The sequence below is a fragment of the Budorcas taxicolor genome, chromosome 24, assembly GCF_023091745.1.
Source record: "Budorcas taxicolor isolate Tak-1 chromosome 24, Takin1.1, whole genome shotgun sequence".
In the NCBI taxonomy this organism is placed as follows: domain Eukaryota; kingdom Metazoa; phylum Chordata; class Mammalia; order Artiodactyla; family Bovidae; genus Budorcas; species Budorcas taxicolor.
This window is the reverse complement of record NC_068933.1, coordinates 29,734,896-29,747,673: the sequence shown is the minus strand read 5'-3', so window position 1 is coordinate 29,747,673 and position 12,778 is coordinate 29,734,896.

Sequence of the window (12,778 nt, the reverse complement as noted above, 5' to 3'; positions counted from 1 at the left end):
AACAGTTCCCCAGTAATAAATATTATTTTGCTAAGCCACACACATGCTATTATTCTTCCCTCAGTAAAGGGAAGGCGTGCTCAAATACACACACACACAAGGAGCTCTAGCCATATTTCACTTTTTTTTACTAGCAATTGTTTTCTTATTTTATAGCTAGACATTTCCTTTAGGTATTTTCAACATGTATTTATTTTTATGAAATATAAATATACTGTGGAATCTAAATCTTATAATTAATACTAACTCCAGAAAGCATCATTGCTCAATCAAACTTAAATAGCACCTGTTGCCTTGAGATATTACTGTTGCCAACCCTTCAAAACCAGGGCATAAGCACTCCATAGCAAAGGGCGCAATGACAGCTGTGGGCAGGGGCACTTAGCAAAGGCACTGAAGCAAAAGGTGAGGAGGGAGGAGCGTAATTTTACTCTTACATCAGTTTGTAAATTAAAAGATGCTTGCTCCTTGGAAGAATAGCTATGACTAACTTAGACAGCATATTAAAAAGTAGAGACATTACTTTGCCAACAAAGGTCTGCCTGGTCAAATCTATGGTTTTTCCAGTAGTCAGGTATGGATGTGAGAGTTGGACCATAAAGAAAGCTAAGTGCCAAAGAACTCATGCTTTTGAACTGTGGTGTTGGGGAAGACTCTTGAGAGTCCCTTGGACTGCAAGGAGATCCAACCAGTCCTTCCTAAAGGAAATCAGTCCTGAATATTCATTGGAAGGACTGATGTTGAAGCTGAAACTCCAATACTTAGGCCACCTGATGCAAAGAACTGACTCATTGGAAAAGACCCTGATGCTGGGAAAGATTGAAGGCAGGAGGAGAGGGGGACGACAGTGGATGAGATGGTTGGATGGCATTACCGACTTGATGGACATGAGTTTGGGTAAACTCTGGGAGTTGGTGATGGACAGGGAGGCCTGGCGTGCTGTGGTTCATGGGGTCGTAAAGAGTTGGACACGACTGAGCAACTGAACTGATTAACTGATTTTAACTGACTGGTTTTAATAGAAGAAAAACACAATTTCATAAAGTGAACTTTTGAAATTCATATTTTCATTTGATTTAAAATTCAACCAATCAGCTTATCAATTAATATCTTTGTTTAAAAAAGTAATTAGCTGCCTGTTGCATTGCTAAGCTATTTCAGTATTAATATTTCTGTTCTTTTTTGGTTCTATTAACTTTCCAATTCATCTTCGCCTGTTGCTCACATTGAAATCAACAAAGATCAGTACTGTGAGTGCCTTTTTCTTTTTTTTTAATTGAAATGGGGCTTCCCTGGTGGCTCAGGAGGTAAAGAATCCTTTTGCAATGCAGGAGACCTAGGTTCAATATCTGGGTTGGGAGGATCTCCGGGAGGAAGGCATGACAACCCGCTCCAGTATTCTCGTCTGAAGAATCCCCACGGACAGAGGAGCCTGGAGGGCTACAGCCCATGGGGTCACAGAGTCGGACATGACTGAGCGACACAGCACAGCACAGTGCTGGTTTCAGTTTCAAATTTCATAGTTGATTTACAGTGTGTTAAAGCAAACTGACTCAGTTATACACATATATACATTCTTTTTTATGTTCTTTTCCACTATGATTTATCCCAGGATATTGAATATAGCTCCCTGTGTATACAGTAGGGCCCTGTTGTTTATCCATCCTTTATATAACAGTTTTAACTGTTATATAACTAACCCTAACCCTAATCCCTAACCCTAACCCTAATCTGCTAACCACAGACTCCAATCCATGCCTTCCCCACCCCTCCCTGGCAACCACAAGTCTGCTCTCTACTTCTGTGAGCCTGTTTCTATTTCATAGATAGGTTCATTTGTGTCATATTTTAGGTTCCACATATAAGTGATATCACAGGACATTTCTTTTTTCTCTGACTTACTTCACTTAGTGCGATGATCTCTAGTTGGGCCTTTACTTTTGATTACACCAAGATTGCTCGAGAGGGGAAAGTTCATGATGAGGATGGATGGACAATCACTAGGGCCCGTGCATCTGTCTTGTGGTTCATTCATTACATGCCATATTTGGAGCTGTATCCACATTTTTTTTTTTTTTTGGTATTTAAACTTTTAAGTTCAAAATGTTGCTGCCACCTTTTGTTTTGGCTGTCTAAGCCTCCTATTAATGACTAGTGTGATCAAGGAGGGACAAGGCAACCTCATCTTCCCTTTAGTGAAGTGGTTCTCAACCAAGGGCCACCTTGTCCTTCAGAAAACATTCAGTGATGCCTGGAGAAAATTTTGGTTGTTACATGGGTGGAGGGAGAGTGTCGCTGGTATCCAGTGGGTAGAGGCCACGGATACTGCTCTATATCCTACAAGGCACAAGACAGCACCCCCACCCACCAAGGTCCCTGGTGGAGAGGTTGTGGGGCTCTCTGCAGTGTTACAGGGAAGGCAGTGCACTGAGATGGTGAAGAGCATGAATTTCAGAGCCAGACAGACCTGGCCTAAAATTCTGGCTCTGCCATTCGCTGGCTCTGATGTTACCGGCAAGCTGTTCTTCCTACCTGTGTCTCAGTTTTCCTACCTATTCAGTAAGTAATAGTGATCATTCCTGTGTAGGTTTGCTGGGAAGATGACACGAATGAACTGATACAAGTAGAACAACTTAACATTGTTCAAGGCACATGATACTTGATAATAAATCACGAATTTCACACTCTTCACCTGAAACAGTTTTCTCCCAAATAAAATTTCCTAGGAAACTCAGACAAAAATAAAATAAACAAAAGATGAATACAAAAGCCCACAAATAGACACACATACTGAATCACGATTCCTTATTCTAAGGCCGTGAAGCCCAGCCACCAAAAGGCCTCCAATACCCAGCTTACTACTTCCCTTGTCTTTGTTTGTGTAGAGCACAGGTGTGGCAAATTCAAGTGATTACAGGGCCCAGACAGGTAAAATATATGGCACAGGTGGCCTAATGTTGGCATTTTAACATATAGGACTGTCTTCACTTCTACAAAGAAATATATTCTCTCCCATTTTCCTTGAATCATGTGCCTTTTTTGTTTTCCTGGTCTTGACAGAGACATGGGTACAGAGACATATTTCTCTCCCACAATCCATCCAATAGTACAATAAAAATGATAAGTGGTAAGTAACACTTGGCAGTGATGCTGGAGAGATAGTTGTAGGGTGTGTGTGCCAACGGGTGACTGCAGACCTGGCCTTGAAAGGGCAGCTGCTACTCAAGTTTAGACAATTGTTGAAATGTGAGACTATGGGTCCAGTGGATGCCAAATCTTTTCACTTTCTGGCAAGAGCCAGAACTCTGGATTTTTATGTGAACTCTCTTGATATTTAAATGTTAGTTTATATTCTTAAAAAATTGCTCTGCAGATAAAACATGGCTGAGGACTAAATTCTACTGTCTCTAGACTAATAAAATAAGGACTCTTTTCTACCTTTCAGTCTCATTGTCATGATTCAGAATTCTCGGCACTGTTGATTGCATTTACTCATTCAACAATTATTACTGAATGTCTGCTGTGGATACAGTACTAGTTTACATGCTAGGGATATAGCAATGAAGAATACAAAATGCCTGCATTAGGAAGCTTGCATTCTTGTGGGAAGAGACAATGAAGATAAATAAATATGGAATATACCAGGTGATGGTGTGGGTTACCAACAGCATCCAGCAAGCAGAAAAGATAGAGAAAGCCTTGTGTGCTGCTGTGCTGTGCCCAGTTGTGTCTGACTCTTTGTGACCCCATGGACTATAGCCCATCAAGCTCCTCTGCCCATGGGATTGCTCAGGCAAGACTACTGCAGTGGGTTGCCATTTCCTTCTCCAGTGGATCTTCCCGACCGAGGGATCAAACCTGAGTCTCCAGCATCTCGTGCCTTGCTAAGGGGATTCTTTACCACTGAGCTACCTTGGAGTCCCAGGTCTTGTGTGAGAGGCCTCAAAATAAAAAGTCACTTGAGCAGAGACATAAAAATGATAGGAAAGCAAGCTTAGCTGATGTTTCAGGTACTAGAATTATAGACGATTGGTACAGAAGGTGCAAAGGCCCTGAGGCAGACAGATAGGGAGGCCAGAGCACAGTGAGTGGGGACCAGTGTGGAAGGGCCTGTGGGCTCTGGAAAAGGTTTGGATTTTGCAACAAGTAGATGGGAAGCCATTGGAAGAGTTCCAGTGGAGAAGTCACAAGTTTCCATTTATATTTATTAGGATTACTCTGGCTGTATTGAGATGAGATGGTAGAGAAACAACCTATTTAGAGTCTCCAAGAACAGTAGTTGAGCATGAATTTTGGTAACAGTCAGTTGTGAAAACAGTTGAAACTGGTTTTTAACTTAATGCCACTTTTCTTCAGTCCTCCCAGTTAAAGTGGTGGTGGTTTCATCACTAAGTCATGTCTGACTCTTGTGAGCCCATCGACTATAGCCTGCCAGGCTCCTCTGTCTATGGGATTTCCCAGCAAGAATACTGGAGTGAGTTGCCATTCCCTCCTCTAGGGGATCTTCCCAGCCCAGGGATAGAACCTGGGTCTCCTGGCAAATAATTGGCAGGCAGATTATTCTACCACTAGGCCACCAGGGAAGCCACTTCTCTTACTTACAGGCAAACTTTAAAGATCCCCAGGTATCATACTCTTTTACTCTCTAGAATCTTCCAGATCTCATAGCTATGTACTTGCCCTTCTACCCCTCTGTTAGGCTCTTCCTGACTTAGACTATTAGATGAAATGGACTCTTCCCTTCCTAAACTCATCTTTACCCCAGGCAGCTATCACGTTTTACTTTGCATTCCTTATCTTATTCTTGGATTTTGGAATCATCACCTGCACTCTGCACCCCCCATGCTCCACTTGGTCTGGAAGAGATTTGAGGAGGACTCCTGTGTGCTGGGTGATATTTATTTCTGGCCCTCTCTTCTTCAGTCATCGAAAGGTGGGCATCTGTGCATCTCTTATTCTTTGGATCGATGATTTTACCACGTCTGGATAGTTTTTCTGTTTTCTCTTTAAAAGCTGTTTTCATTTCCTTCATTTCCTCATTTCATTAAGAACACGAGCTCTGAAGACGATCAAAGTTCAAATGCTGGCTTTTTCCAGTTCATGGGTCCTGAGGTGAGTAACTCAACTTCTCAGAGGTTCCTGCTGTGTTAAATGGGGACACCAGGACTCATCGGACAGGACTGTTGTATTAATTGAGTTAATACATGTGAAGTACTTGGAACAGCATCTGACACAGAATTTTCATTTAATAAATGTTAGTTTTTGTTATTCTTATTACCATTCCTTTTCATTATTTAGATGCTTTCGAAAGTATTGAATCTTTCAATGAATATTTAATGTGTGTACCTACTGCTAAATAAATCAGTGTTTAAAACTAAAATGAATAGTCAGTAACTTACAAACGTTTAAATATTCACTGAATGATATGATCACTATTAGCAAAATGTCACTTGAGTTGACTTTTTTTTTAAACAGGAGGAAAATGAGAAGGATTTTAATTTAAATGAATCGAAGCTATTTTATTTCAGAAGACCCTGCCAGAAAATGTGCGTAGTTTCAGAATTTTAAGTGGAAAAAGGCCACCTCCCATGCAACTTCCTTTAGTATTAATGTATTATATCTGACCTGTGTTAGAGAATTAGGTCCCTCATGGGTGTAGGAAAAAGGAGGTGGGGGATGCGGTTGGAACCAGGAGGGCGCAAGTTTTTCTTTTTTCTTCAGAAATAATAATGACCCCACAAAATCAGACTTAGTCTCATTTTAAGGAGAAAGATGTGGAGAGACAGAGCAAAGGGATGAAAGAAAGGAAGCTAGATGGAAAAGGAATAGCGTGAATCATTTACAGACTTCACAGTGAGTTATAATTGGTATTTATTGATGATTTCCATTCTTTCGGGAATTCAATGGGTGGAAATCCAGTCTAAAAAACAAATACAGGCAACCTTTGATTTTTATAGAATTCAACACATGGCTGCCTTTACAGCAAAAGTTCCTTAGGTAGATATTTAAAAGAACACTCAAATTGCAGGAAAATCAGTCTGCTACTAGATTGTCTAGATTTTTCTTTAGTTATTTATTAATTTATTTCCTTGTCACTTTATCAGATAACTAAATCCTCTGGAAACCCTGATACATCCTGAATCCTTAGCTTCAAATTTCTGAATGAGCAGTGATGAAGAAATGGATGGAAACAGATGATTCCAGCATTTGAAAAGATTGTGAAAGCGAGGAGCAAACACACCAAAAGATTTTAAGAGCCTGATGAGGGTGTTCATCTTATTTGAGTTACAGTGTAGACCTAACCAGACAGTGATTTCAGATCTTCATGTCTGTGTCAAGGTGAGCCACAGCCCTTCTAAAGGCCACTTTTCTCTGAGCCCTATTACCTGGACTTACAAATTTCCTCCCTTAATGTCATGTATGTTTAGACAGAATGTTTATACTTAAACATTCTTAAATGAAAATAGTTAAACGAAAACACACGATGAAGTGGAAATACATGTGAACAAAATTGAGGCTGGCAGAAGGATTAACATCATCCAGATTCTAATGCTGTTTGGGAAGTGGTTCAGTTTTTCTCTTGGCTTGCTTATGAATCTGCTGCCTCCAGTTGCAAAAGGTAGTAATTTGGTTTAACCATTGGCCTGGTGTGCTCCATCTTCCTATAAGTTGAATACTTTCCATCTCTGCATGGTATCCTGTTAAATATTTATTACTGAACAATGTTGGAAATCAGATGAGGTTTTGTATCCAACTAAGACACAAATGTCCCATGCAGAGCCCCTCCCCTAATTAAACCTCCATATCCTGTCCTTGAAATAAATGCTTGACTGAAGAACATGAAGGAATAACAAAAGTTTCCTGATTAGGCTAGAATGCATTTCCAATGCCTTAAAAAAAAAATTTTTTTTTTCAAACCAGCAAGAAACCAACAGTATAATGTATCTTTTTCTTTCCTTGTTTAATTCTTAGGTGATATATAAGTTACCTTTACTTCAACACTAGGTAAAATGGTGATAAACTTAGGAGAACAAATTTATTTTCTTTGTTAATTTTGGCTTTTATTTTTGGTGTGCAAAGGTTGGTTCAGTTCAGTTCAGTCACTCAGTCGTGTCTGACTCTTTGTGACCCCATGAATTGCAGCACGCCAGGCCTCCCTGTCCATCACCAAGAAGACAAAAATATATTTGACATATGAAAGAATTTGAGCAAATGGTCTTTTATTTCAGTTATAATGGGGAAAAAAAAATGATCCCCTCTAACATGTGTTCACCAGTGTGAGCCCAGTTTCTCACCAAGAAGTCATGGTTAGAGTGCCTTCTGAAGGGTAAGGTTAAGTTCATTCTAAAGCTGATGTTACTCACTGATCTGTATTCTTGCTTGGTATTCTGGTAAGAGTTCAACTGACACCAAAACTACATTCGTATCTCTCCTTCCTCAAACGAATCCCAGTTAGGGTCAGATAAGTTCCCTTGTGGCTCAGCTGGTAAAGAATCTGCCTGCAATGCGGGAGACCTGGGTATGATCCTTGGGGTGGGAAGATGCCCTGAAGGGAAAGGCTACCCACTCTAGTATTTGACTGTATAGTCCATGAGGTCACAAAGAGTCGGACAGAACTTAGCAACTTTCACTTTCACACTAGATCTTCCCTGGTGCCTCAAATGGTAAAAAAATCTGCCTGCAATGCAGGAAACCTGGGTTCTATCCCTGGGTTGGGAAGATCCTCTGGAGAAGGGAATGGTGATCCACTCCAGTATTCTTGCCTGGAGAATCTCATGGACAGAAGAGCCTGGAGGACTTGAGTTCAGGGGATTGCAAAGAGTTGGACACGACTGAACGATTAACACTACTCCAACTAAGTCAATGTATGGAGAGTAGAATCTTTGAGACAATGACCCTTATGTCTAAAACATTGTAACTTTCTCTGTATTTTATATTATCGGATCTTACTCTTGAGAAGAATAGTTAATCTTGTTAAATCATAGTAACTATGGCTCCCATTTGGAGAAGGCAATGGCTCCCCACTCCAGTACTCTTGCCTGGAAAATCCCACAGACAGAGGAGCCTGGTAGGCTGCAGTCCATGGGGTCACGAAGAGTCGGACATGACTGAGCGATTTCACTTTCACTTTTCACTTTCATGCATTGGAAAAGGAAATGGTAACCCACTCCAGTACTCTTGCCTAGAAAATCCCATAGACAGAGGAGCCTGGTAGGCTGCAGTCCATGGGGTCACGAAGAGTTGGACATGACTGAGCGACTTCACTTTCACTAAGGCTCCCATTAGGCAACTCAGGATGTCAATTCTCCACCAAGATGGTTTCTGTCCCCATCCTTCCCATGATGGAGACTGAGTGTAGGGAAACTAGATTCTGGTCTGCTCTCACACACATGCTCCTCCTTGACTTCTCTTGAGATGTCCTCCACCTTGTTGGGTCTCTGCATCCCTGGGTGTTCTTTGCTGATGTCTTCTCAGCTCTGGTTGTCCCACCTGTGTCCTTTGGGTTTCTTGTTAGCCCCTGCTGATTAATTCAGGCTCAAACATCCATGACATATTTTCAGCTGTCAAAATATCTCATGATGTAATGACTCCTAATCTTCATTCCAAGCCTGTATAATGGGGTCTGATAGCAGGATGGGTTTCACTAAAGACACTGAAGAGGATTTTTATCAAATGTATAAACAGAATTATTTTTGTTTACTGATCTTAGTTGTGTGTATTGAGCTGCCTCACATGGCTACCCCTTTATATGAACTGTCTTCTGCTGTAAATGAAAGGCCCATTAATATTTCGACATTAGATATAGGATAGATGCCAGGCATAACTTTTCTGCCAACAGAGCTGATATCTGAGTGAATAAGAAATTGGCATAAAGTGATAAACAGGAACTATCAGTCACTTTCCCTTCCTGCAAATGAAAACCACAAGCCCAGGAAAGGGGGATGGTATCTGAAGTGACTTTGCCCAAGAAGTAATGTCTTAGTGAAGCAGGTTTGGGTCAGCCTTTCTTTCAGAATATCCAGGCTACTTTTCCACAAATATTTTTAACATATTACTGCACATAGCAGATATTCAATATACGCCTTTACTGTAATTAGCACTCTTAGTGCCTAGTACTGGAGAAGGTGATGGCACCCCACTCCAGTACTCTTGCCTGGAAAATCCCATGGATGGAGGAGCCTGGAAGGCTGCAGCCCAAGGGGTTATGAAGAGTCAGACACAACTGAACGACTTCACTTTCACTTTTCACTTTCATGCATTGGAGAAGGAAATGGCAACCCACTCCAGTGTTCTTGCCTGGAGAATCCCAGGGATGGAGGAGCCTGGTGGGCTGCCTTCTACGGGGTCACACAGAATTGGACATGACTGAAGCGACTTAGCAGCAGCAGCAGCAGTGCCTAGTACAGTGCCTGGCACATAACAGGAATTCAATAATATTTGTTAAACAAGCAAAAAAGAAATGAATGGATGGTCATCATGCTGCTACTACCTGGAGGTGAAGATGCTAGAATGAAGCCTTGAGATCAGCTTTTTAAGAAGTCAAGAAAATGGATGGACCTGGAGATTATCATAGTAAGTGAAGTAAATCAAACAAAAACAAATGTATGATACCACTATATGTGAAATCTGAAAAATTAGAAAAATAAACTTGTTTACAAAGCAGAAACAGAATCACAGACATACAAAACAAACACAGTTACCAAAGGGGAAGGAGGAAGATGGACAAACTGAGAATACAGGATTAACAAACTATCATATATAAAATAGATAAACAACAAGAATTTACTGAATAGCACAGAGAACTATATACAATATCTTACATAGGGTTGGCCAAAATGTTCGTTTGGATTTGGTGGCTCACTTGGTAAAGAATCCACCTGCAACGTAGAAGACTGCCTGCAATGCAAGAGACCAGGGTTTGATTCATGAGTCAGGAAGATTCCCCTGGAGAAGGAAATGGCAACCCACTCCCAGTATTCTTGGCTGGGAAATCCCATGGACAGAGGAGTCTGGCAGGCTACAGTCCATAGTGTTGCAAGAGCCAGACATGACTTAGTGACTAAATCACCACATAACATCCAAATGAACTTTTTGGCTAACCCATAATAAACTATAATGCATATGTATATGTCACAGACACACACATATATATAATCAAATCACTTTGCCTTACACCTGAGACCAACACAATATTGTAAATCAAATATACTTCAATACTTAAAGTATAAGGTATACTTTATACTTAAAAGTCAAGAAAAATTTTAAAGAAAGAAGAGAGGGAAAGGGGCATGAGAGTCAGAGCAGAGAAGAAACGAGTCCACAACACAGGTGTTAAAGAAGAAATTTTTCAGATTTTCTATGGCATTCACGGTTTACCTATTATTCTTGGAAAGCTTTGGCTCTCTCTGTAAAAATGTCTTATGAGCCTTCCTCTATTACCCATAATGCCTTGCTCTCTTTATTTTGTTGCCCTTGTTAACTTTTCTGTTTCACACCCAGCTGCTTCTATCTTTCAACAGCTCAAGAGCAAGGAAAATCAAGTCAGCATATTAAGGACACTCAGAATTGTAGGAAGCGGAGAGTGGAGAGGAAAGGGTTGTCCTTGCCCTCTCCTTTCATCAGACATCAGACATCCTGGTTTATCAACAGACGGTGATGGTTCTTTCAAGGCCAAAGAGGTGTCCAAATTCATGTTAATCTTTGGTTACAAAGTCTTCCCCTTCAAAGGTCAGCAGAAAGCAAAGATCAAAACCAAAAACACAATTTTTATAGTGAGCCCCCTGCCCAAAGTGGAAATTCTCTAATGATGACCAGAAGCAATGACTCCTTCTACTGGCTTTGGTATTTACAGACTATGAGGGCACCCGAGGCTGGGCCAGCTCCTTGCAGACAGAAAGGTGATTTTGAGGCTCACTGCTCTCTGCAACCCTTCCTCACCAGTTCATTGGTCAGACAGCACCTGCACTAAATATTTTTATGCCAAGGCCATGAAAATCCAGGGAGTGCAGCCGTCCTCAAAATTTCTCATTTCTTACCTGCCATGGCAAGGTCACGAGGTGGCTGCACAAATGACTATGGGGGAGATCACATATGGAGGGGCAGGCAGAAAACAGGAAAGGGATTAGATTCAAAGGGCATGGAGGTCCTTGCAGAGACTTCCTTCCAACTAAGGCAATTCACAGAGGTCCTTCAGCTTAGGTCAAGTGAATGGGCTTCACTGCAAAAATTCTGAAAGGCTTCCCCTTATTCATCCTTGGTTCTACCTCCTGTTTTAGCAGTGTGTAAACCTGTGGTTTTATCCCTCAGCTTCAGAAGAACTAGGCTAATGTTTAGTGCTCTTTCCTCATAGTGCAATGCTATCCGCTCCATGCTTGTCAGCTCTGTAAACCTCTAATCTCTAGGAATCTGTTTCTTCTTGACGGTGCGAATGATCTCTGCCCACTGCAAGAGGCCAGCCAGTATCAACATCAAAAGGAAATAATAAACAGGGAGGTGCTTTCCAAACTAACACAAAAAGCAAATGTATGTGGTGATTATTGATTCTGTATTTCACAATGTGATGAGTATTGATTCTATATATCATATTTTTTCTTTTCCTAGAATTTTTCAGAGGCCAAACTGGATGCTGCTGGTATCAGCCTGGGGCCCCATCCAACTGTTAATTTATACAAATGAGTCCCAGTCCCTACCACGAAAGTGACTTGATGAAAAAGTTCTCTGTATGTAGGGTTCCTGAGGGAAGTGCTACTTCAAAGGACAAATTTCACTGCAGGAAGAGGAAAGCCACAATACCCCTAAGAAATCAGTTACAGCAAATTCTTGCTCCTAGTCAACTGATGGAGGATTTTCTCATGCTTTTTAAGATTGCCTGTTTCTCTAATATTCAAGCCCTTTTTTCCATTTGCCTTTCGAAACATTTTTCTCCTAATGCTCTTTTTTTTTTTTTTCCAGATTCACATTTTTCAGCTTTACATTTTAAGTTCCTCATTCTATTCTCCATCCTTAATCCATTTTTCTTTTACATATTTAACTTTTCATCTCCTGGACTTTAGCCTTTTATCTTAATTTTTTATTTTCTCGACTTTCATGTGTTTAACCTTTTATCTCATTGGCTTCTTGCTCTTTATCTTCTATTTTACATTCCACCTGTTTTATCTTATTATTTTTAACTTTCAATCTTTTAATTTTATTGGAATTGGAATTTTTTAACTTTTTTTATTCATTTTCTCGCTTACCTTACTCTCAGTATTTCAGTTTGAATTTGCATTGAACCATCTACCATAGAGTCATTGCTTTTAAAGAGTAAAAAAAAGTAAGTCTTTCTTCTTTAAGATTTATTCTTATTCTTAAGTTTACTTTTATAATGACTGGCCAGCAGGATGGCTGAAGGTGAGGTGGCATAAATCAGAATCTGAACCTGTGATTTCCTTTGAGCTGTTTTTCATGGCACCCTTAGAAATGTTTTACTTGTTGGGCTGAGTTGCTCACACAACTTACACCAGAGAATCAAGAGATCTTGAGACTGAGCCTTCTCTTTTCATGTTGGTTGTTGTTCAGTTGCTCAGTCATGTCCAACTCTTTATAACCCCACAGACTGCAGCACACCAGCCATCCCTGTTCTTTACTATCACACAGAGTTTGCTCAAATTCAAGTCCATTGAGTCGATGATGCCATCCAACCATCTCATCCTCTCTCGCCCCTTCTCCTCTTGCCTTCAATCTTTCTCAGCATCAGGTTCTTCTCCTATGAGCTGGCTCTTTGCATCAGATGGCCAAA